Below are 9761 nucleotides of genomic sequence, written 5' to 3'. Positions count from 1 at the left end.
GTGTGTGTGTGTGTGTGTGTGTGTGTGTGTGTGCGTGCGTGCGTGCGTGCGTGTGTGTGTGTGTGTGTGTGTGTGTGTGTGTGTGTGTGTGTGTGTGTGTGTGTGTGTGTGTGTGTGTGTGTGTGTGTGTGTGTGTGTGCGTGCGTGCGTGTGTGTGTGTGTGTGTGTGTGTGTGTGTGCGCGCGCGTGTGTGTGTGTGTGTGTGTTTATGCTGTGCATGTGTCTAGGTCACTAAACTTAACTTAGTGTGTGTGTGTGTGTGTGTGTGTGTGTGTGTGTGTGTGTGTGTGTGTGTGTGTGTGTGTGTGTGTGTGTGTGTGTGTGCGTGAGTGTGTGCGTGCGTGTGTGTGTTTATGCTGTGCATGTGTCTAGGTCACTAAACGTAACTTAGTGTGTGTGTGTGTGTGTGTGTGTGTGTGTGTGTGTGTGTGTGTGGTGTGTGTGTGTGTGTGTGTGTGGAGGTGTGTGGAGGTGTGTGTGTGTGTTTATGCTGTGCATGTGTCTAGGTCACTCACTGTCCCTTGGGTTGTGGCATGTTGATACATATTGGGGCAGCGAGATATAAGTTATACTTTTGTTGTTATTAATCCCCTTGGGGGGCAAGTCCGTCCTCTGCATTTGACCCGTCCTAATGAACCCTTTAAGGGCAGTGGGCAGCCACACAGTGTGGGCGCCCGGGGGACCAGCATGCCAGCACCTGGGTCAAGGACGGCGGCAGGAGAGTATACACCTGGCATGCATGGTGTGATATCTGGCTACCTTTGTGGAATAAACAGGCAGGAGACGATGAACTTCCCTCACAGCAGGAGCCAGGGCTTCGTCACACTCACCCCTTTACCCATAATGCAGTGTTACACAATTCAACAGAGCAACACTCATTATAACTAACATGGTCCACCTAGTACAGTCATCCACCTTAAGATTGTTACTCCATTTAACTGTACACCTATTCTAGACAGTATTGCTACAACTTCAAATAAAAACCGAAAGCAAAACTTAAGAAAAATTATATTTTCACCTGAACCTGGCAAAAATGGGACTGTTTTTTTTCTCTTTTTTTCTCTGTCGATTGCATAGCCAAAGTAATTTGCGATTTATTATACTTTATACTTATAGTACATGAAATCGCAATACATATTCAAGGTAAGCTCACATACAAAATCCAAAACACTATGCCCAGGCAAACCTTTGTCTATGAAGGCTTTAGAGCAGTGTTTCTCAACTGGTGGGTCGCGACCCAAAAGTGGGTTGAGGGCCATTTTTTGTGGGTCGCGGATGTGTGTAATTTTCTTTTTTTTTAAGTTAAAACTTATTTTTTTATAATATACTTATTTTTTTGCACTATCTATCTTTGTGAAAGTGGCTTTTCAGCTCTGGTCCAGCTGAAGACAAAGCAGAGGAACAGATTGGACATTGAGCATGACCTCACAGTTGCTTTGTCTACCATCACCCCAGACTTTGAGACTCTTGTCAGGAGCAAACAACATCCCCAGTTATCCCATTAGTTCTTATTATTATTATTATTATTATTATTATTATTATTATTATTATTATTATTATTATTATTATTATTATTATTATTATTATTATTATTATTATTATTATTATTATTATTATTATTATTATTATTATTATTATTATTATTATTATTATTATTATTATTATTATTATTATTATTATTATTATTATTATTATTATTTTATTTCATTGTGTTTTTACTAGCCCTAGTTGCACTTTTGTTGCAACCCCAGTTATCCAATTAGTTCCCCCAAACTTACTGTAGGTCTGGTATGTTAAGCTAAGAAGTCTGCTAAAAAGCATAATATTTATTATTATTTTATTTCATTGTGTTTTTAGCCCTAGTTGCACTTTTGTTGCAACCCCCAGTTATCCCATTAGTTCCCCCAAACTTACTGTAGGTCTGTCTGGTATGTTAAGCTAAGAAGTCTGCTAAGAAGCATAATATTATTTATTATTATTTAATTTCATTGGGTTTTTAGCCCTAGTTGCACTTTTGTGTGTTTATTTCATGTTTTTAACAGTGCATGAAAGATTGTGTATTACTGCATTTGAAATAAATCATAGTGGTTAAAAAAATGTGGGTCGCGACTTAATGACTAAGGAAAATGTTGGGTCCCGAGGCTAGACCAGTTGAGAACCACTGCTTTAGAGGGTTAATAAGAATAAATTACATTAATAAAATGTCATCCAAAAAAAAAAAAAACACGACACTCATTCTAGACCCTGCGGCATCTGGCCCGGTGCCCGGTTGAAACATGGCAGGGCCCGGTATCCCTGGGTGGTGTTTCTCCTCAGATGTTTCTCAGAGTTCTCCTCCAGCTGGAGCGGTCGCTACATGGGCGTGAGAGAGATCCATGTTCCTCCAGCAAAGGTAGCGAGTGAGGGCTTGTGTCCATGTAGCGTTGCTGGCAGAAAAGCGCTGGCAGGCAGGGGGCGCTGGGGAGCACTGGGATGAAGCGCTCGCTGTGAGAAAACAGTGTAGCGATCACCAATGGGAATGGGTACAATAGGAGACACGCCTCCAGTTTTTTCAAACGTTTTTGACACGCCTCAGCTTCTGAGCTGAAGGCGTGTTTTTGCGGACCTCCCAAACTTTCAAACTTTAGACTGTTTTCTTTATACGTTTTTCTTTTTCTTTCTTTCTACCACAATACACGGCCACTGATGGATCCATGGGACTTGGTAAAGCACTATGGACCCAACTATGACCACTGATAAAAACGTAACTACACTAGCGTTATAAGAGCTAAACATTGCTACCATACAAGTGCATTGGTTTAGTGCACTTCCGGTTGCCACTGAGCGGAAATGTTTGTGCGGACCTGTTCTCCCAAACTGGTAAGCAAATTACTGTTTTTACGTTATTTTCATTTTTACGTTACTATTATTATTATTATTTTTTTTTAATTTTGATCTTAACTGATCACTATGACTTTATTGCTTTTATCGTTATATATGCCTATAATTGTGTACAGCACTTTGAGCTACATGACATGTATGAAAGGTGCTTTATAAATACTTACTTACTTACTTACTTACTTACCAACCAAAATCAAATCAAATCAAATCAAATCAAATTAATTTGTAAAGCCCGCAATCACAGTTAATGTCCCCATGGGCCGGACAAGTCTTCTTTAAACAAGTCAAAAAGAAACATCATAATAAATCAAGAACAAAAAAAAACCCACCATGAAATCCAAAATGAATGCAACACTCCCAGACGTACCCCAGCGAAGGTAAGGAAAAACTCACAAAAAACATAGCAATAGGGAAAAAAGCACCACATGCAATGTGGAGGAGAGAAACCTTAGAAGGGCCGTTCAAGGGGGGGGATCCCCCTTCCTGGATGTCGGTGATCGTAGTGTTGCTATGGATGATCGATGGGTGGAGAAAAAGGTTCCTGATTAGATTCCCGGTTCGATTCTCGCTCCTCCCGGGTAGCATGTCGATTGAGCGAGACACGTAACCCCCTAACTGCTCCCCACGAGCAGGTCGGCACCTCGCATGGTCGCCTCCGCCGTCGGTGTGTGAATGTGTGAGAGAATGGGTGAATGTGAGGAACAAATTGTAAAGCGCTTTGCATAAAAGCACTATATAAATGCACCATTTACCATTTACCTGACCACCATTGTATGACAGACTAGCGTTGTTGCTTTTGATTAATGTTATCTATTTGTTACTTTACTGTCTGGAACCACGATTTTCCGCCTTTGCGTTTTATTGTATATGTATATGTTTTATTTATTTCTATTGTCTGGTATCGCGATTTGTCCCTTTGTCTTTTATTGTATATTTTTTATTTCTATTGTCTGGCATCGCAATTTGCCCCTTTGCTTCTTATTAACTATTTGTTATTTAGCTGTATTTGTGTTTTGTCATGATGGGCACCAACCGGAGGATGCTTGCCCTGATTTTGGCTTTAGTAGCTTCTGCTTGACTGTGTAGATTGATTGATTGAAAACGTTATTAACAGATTGCAGAATGGGTACAATACAGTACAGCTCAATACTAACAACTGCTAAGAGGATGCAGACCAGAAAAATACCTTAGTCTTGTTTACATAAGGGTCCTCCATTTACTGAGGGTAGTAGGGTTAGTAGTTTCTGTCTGGTTGTGTAGGTACTGAGGGTAGTAGGGTTAGTAGTTTCTGTCTGATTGTGTAGGTTCTGAGGGTAGTAGGGTTAGTAGCTTCTGCCTGATTGTGTAGGTACTGAGGGTAGCAGGGTTAGTAGCTTCTGTCTGGTTGTGTAGGTACTGAGGGTAGTAGGGTTAGTAGCTTCTGTCTGGTTGTGTAGGTACTGAGGGTAGTAGGGTTAGTAGCTTCTGCCTGATTGTGTAGGTAGTGGTACTGAGGGTAGTAGGGTTAGTAGCTTCTGCCTGGTTGTGTAGGTACTGAGGGTAGTAGGGTTAGTAGCTTCTGCCTGATTGTGTAGGTAGTGGTACTGAGGGTAGTAGGGTTAGTAGCTTCTGCCTGGTTGTGTAGGTACTGAGGGTAGTAGGGTTAGTAGCTTCTGCCTGGTTGTGTAGGTACTGAGGGTAGTAGGGTTAGTAGCTTCTGTCTGGTTGTGTAGGTACTGAGGGTAGTAGGGTTAGTAGCTTCTGTCTGGTTGTGTAGGTACTGAGGGTAGTAGGGTTAGTAGCCACTACATTTACATGTTGTCATTTAGCTGACGCTTTTATCCAAAGCTACTCACAAGTTCTGTATGAAAAGTCAGAAGGAAGGGTACAACTCTTTCAGCCAAGTGTTCAATGTTCATCAAACAGTGCTGAAACGTGGGTGCTGCAGTGTTAAGTGCATAGTTGTAAAGACATACTGTATGAGTATAGAAGGAAGAGTGCATGATAGAGGACAGTAAGAAGATTAGTGGTTATTTACACACAAAAAATTCAGATATTGATTGAAGTGTGTTTTTAGTCGGTGGTGAATGTTTGGTCAGGTTTCGGCTGTCCTAACTGTGGTGGGAAGTTCGTTCCACCCTTGTGTGTGTATAGGGCTGTCAGTTTATCGCGTTAATTAGATTAATTAATTACACAGCAAATTATCGCGTTATGAAAATTTACTCAAAATTAATTACAAAAAAAATAAAAAATTATAATCTTTTTTTTTATATAATCTTTTTTTTTATATATTTTTTTGTATCTCATTCATTCCATAAGAATGTAGAATACACATTTATAGACTTTTTTTTAATATGGTCCATTTGCATGTTCTTGGTATCTGATTCTAGGGACATCTATGCATCTCAGGGAATGTATTCCCAGTGTCAGAAATACTGTGGGCTAGATCCACAAAGAATGGATTGCACGGAGCAAGTTGCACCCTTACTTACAATTCATTATGAATTGAAAATGGGGGACCCTGATGTAAACAAGACGAAAGTCTTTCTCTGGTCTGCATCCCCTTAACAATTGTGTGTATTGAGCCGTACTGTATTGTACCCATTCTGCAATCTGTTAATAACATTTTCATTCAATCAATCAATCTGCACGGTGATTGATTGAATGAACATTTTATTTTGAGTCAATTGTAATGAACCAAATGAGAATATCAATAATTTTTTTTTATCTTTGACTGTGAATAACACCATGCTCAAATTGACCAGACCTGAAAAATCTAAGCAAATTAATAGATGGAAGATGATTAAACAGAAGGTTTTGTAGATACAGTACTGAATTCTGCCATCTGGACACATGCAATTTGAAATATGATTATAGAATATAGAATATCAGGCATAAAATGGTTATGCGATTAAAATGCGATTAATTCGATTAATTAATTACAAATCCTGTAATTAATTAGATTAATTTCTTTAATCGCCTGACAGCCTAACCGTTCGTTATACAAGAATCACAGAGAAATTACAAAGGTACTCACAGTTGCACGAGGATTTCGGACAGATATAAGGGATGGTGCGCATGTGCTAGCTGTGATCACCCAACGGCGGAAATAATGCCGTTTTGAGCAGTTTATAAAAATTATTTAAAATGTTTATTAGCAACGCAGAGCTTTCAAACCATCCCGTATCTCTGTCCGAAACCCTTGTGCAACTGTGAGCACCTTTGAAACGTCTCTGTGATTCTTGTATAACGAACGGTTCAGCCAGAACCAGTCCTTCATGGTAAATCTAGGTTAGTTTCCTATTGAGGAGCAAGTGACTGTGGATTCACTCCGTGGATCACAGTCACGAAAGGGGCTACATTGTCATCAAACGGTCCAATATTTCCAATAACCCAAGCCATTTCTGTTGTAAACACTCACGATAGTCCAGTCGATCCTTCCTTTAGTGTGTAAAGTGGATTTCCTCCTCTTGTAGATGTTTCCCAGTGCCGCCCGTATGAACGTGAGCTAACATGCTAACTCGCTAACGTTAATAATGTAAACAAGGCTTGCAACGGACTTCTTTTTTCTTGCATTGCGCAGATTCAGACGTCCTCATCGCCGAATTGTGTTATATCCTGAGGACTTCTTAACCTCACCTGTCTAACAATGATTACCGGACCACTACTTTAGTTTAACACATTATTCTGACTACAGCTCCGGTAGTGCAATCACTTCCTGGTACCACAGCTGGGAACTACGGCAAGTATTTAAGGACAATACAGACCCAACGTTGAGAAAAAGATTAACGGCGTCAATTATATTATCGCGCAACACTAGTCTCGCGATAACGCAGCACGTTAACGCCGTTAACGGCCCAGCTCTAATATATATATATATATATATATATATATATATATATATATATATATATATATATATATATATATATATATGTCTCTGGGGTGTTTCCTGCCTCCTACAACCTCAGAGCTGGGGGAGTTGGAGACTGTAGAGAACAAGGCAGCTTACCGTGCTACACTATGCTCTCTGGCAGGGATGAAGGTGGGGAGGTGGACTGAGTTCTTGTGGTCCGGACCAGAGGCCTCCCTGGAAGTACAAGCCCCCTGTGAACAAAGGGGTGGCTGATCTCCAGTAGAGGGTTGCACATGGGGCGACCGACCAACAGAGACCTGGCACGCCTGGCTCCTGTAGCACAGAGGAGCCCTGTGTCCCATTTATCCACCTGCTCTCCCAGGTTAGTCAGAGGGGTGGTTTGAAGGGCCGGGAGAGAAGTGATACAAAAAGTTTTTCATTCTGATTTTTTTTTTTGTCATGGATGTCTAGACGATCTGGAAGACGAGGAGACACCAGCAGTAGTGGAAAGTATTTTTTACTCTCAAGTACAATTTCGAGCTACTTGTACTTTTTAGTTTTAGGGAACGTTGTACTTTTACTCCACTTCATTTCAAATGAGATATTGTACTTTTTACTCCACTACATTTATCTGAACCCATCTGCTACTAGTTAGTTTGGAGAAAAAGGATTTTGCATAGAAAACATGGCAAACAATTTATGAAGATTATATACTTTCACATTTGAAGCCTGTCAACTTCAAGAAGATGTAATCAGAGCAGCATAACTGTACAACACACCACTTTAACATAACCTTTAATCAGAGCAGCATCACTGGACCACATACCACTTTTACATTTAGTCATTTAGCGACTTACAAGTTCTGTACGACAAGTCATCAGGAAGGGTACAACTCTATCAGCTGAGTAACAATGTTCATCAAAGTGTTGCGTGTTACAGTGTAGGTTAGTTTATTAGGACAAGTTATGACAGTAAGGTTAGTTAGGGTTCGTTTTTTTTTTTTTTTCAGATAATGGTTGAAGAAGTGCGTCTTTAGTCGATGGCGAAAGATTGGACAGGATTTGGCTGTCCTATCTGGGGTGGGTAGTTCATTCCACCATTGTGGGACAAGGACTGAGAATAGGCGGCTTCTCTTTGATGACCCTCCCGGAGCTCGGATAGGAGTAGGTCTGAGGCGGCCAGAAGATGCAGAGCGTAGGGGTCTTGAGGGTGTGCCATATCTGAGCACATTATATAGCTGGTCAAAGTGCACCAGTCAAGCTGTCTAATGACATGATAATATATTCCACGACATTAGAGACCATTGACCGGAGGTAGGCGGGAGCGGTTCCCTTTACCGCACGGTATGCTAGGTCGAGGGCCTTGAAGCGGATACGTGCAGCAATGGGGAGCCAGTGCAGGTCCCTAAGAAGTGGGGTGACATGGGCCAACTTCGGTAGGTTTGAGATCAGGCGGGCCGCTGCGTTTTGAACGAGTTGAAGAGGCTTGGTGGCGGTGGCCGGGAGGCCAGCGAGCAGTGCGTGCGTTTAACATAACCTTTAATCAGGGCAGCATAACTGGACCACACACACCACTTTAACATAATTTTTAATCAGAGCAGCATAACTGGACCACATACCACTTTAACGTAACCTTTAATCAGAGCAGCATAACTGGACCGCAAACCACTTTAATACCGCCTTTAATCAGAGCAGCATAACCTGACCACACACACCACTTTAACATAACCTTTAATCAGAGCAGCATAACTGGACCACATACACCACTTTAACATAACCTTTAATCAGGGCAGCATAACTGGACCACACACACCACTTTAACATAACATTTAATCAGGGCAGCATAACTGGACCACATACCACTTTAACATGACCTTTAATCAGAGCAGCATAACTGGACCACATACCACTTTAACATAACCTTTAATCAGAGCAGCATAACTGGACCACATACCACTTTAACATAACCTTTAATCAGAGCAGCATAACTGGATCACATACCACTTTAACATGACCTTTAATCAGAGCAGCATAACTGGACCACATACCACTTTAACATAACCTTTAAGCAGGGCAGCATAACTGGACCACATACCACTTTAACATAACCTTTAATCAGGGCAGCATAACTGGACCACACACACCACTTTAACATAACATTTAATCAGGGCAGCATAACTGGACCACACACACCACTTTAACATAACCTTTAATCAGAGCAGCATAACTGGACCACACACACCACTTTAACATAACCTTTAATCAGAGCAGCATAACTGGACCACATACCACTTTAACATAACCTTTAATCAGAGCAGCATAACTGGATAACATACCACTTTAACATGACCTTTAATCAGAGCAGCATAACTGGACCACATACCACTTTAACATAGCCTTTAATCAGAGCAGCATAACTGGACCACATACCACTTTAACATAACCTTTAATCAGAGCAGCATAACTGGACCACACACACCACTTTAACATAACCTTTAATCAGAGCAGCATAACTGGACCACATACCACTTTAACATAACCTTTAATCAGAGCAGCATAACTGGACCACATACCACTTTAACATAACCTTTAATCAGAGCAGCATAACTGGACCACACGCACACCACTTTAACATAACCTTTAATCAGAGCAGCATAACTGGACCACACACACCACTTTAACATAACCTTTAATCAGAGCAGCATAACTGGACCACATACCACTTTAACATAACCTTTAATCAGAGCAGCATAACTGGATAACATACCACTTTAACGTAACATTTAATCAGAGCAGCATAACTGGACCACATACCACTTCAACATAACCTTTAATCAGAGCAGCATAACTGGACCACATACCACTTTAACATCACCTTTAATCAGAGCAGCATAACTGGACCACATACCACTTTAACATGACCTTTAATCAGAGCAGCATAACTGGACCACATACCACTTTAACATAACCTTTAATCAGAGCAGCATAACTGGACCACATACCACTTCAACATAACCTTTAATCAGAGCAGCATAACTGGACCACAT

Source organism: Notolepis coatsorum (assembly GCF_963971535.1).
Source record: "Notolepis coatsorum genome assembly, contig: SCAFFOLD_158, whole genome shotgun sequence".
NCBI lineage: Eukaryota > Metazoa > Chordata > Actinopteri > Aulopiformes > Paralepididae > Notolepis > Notolepis coatsorum.
The sequence above is the reverse complement of the archived record's forward strand: the minus strand, read 5'-3'. Positions refer to the sequence as shown.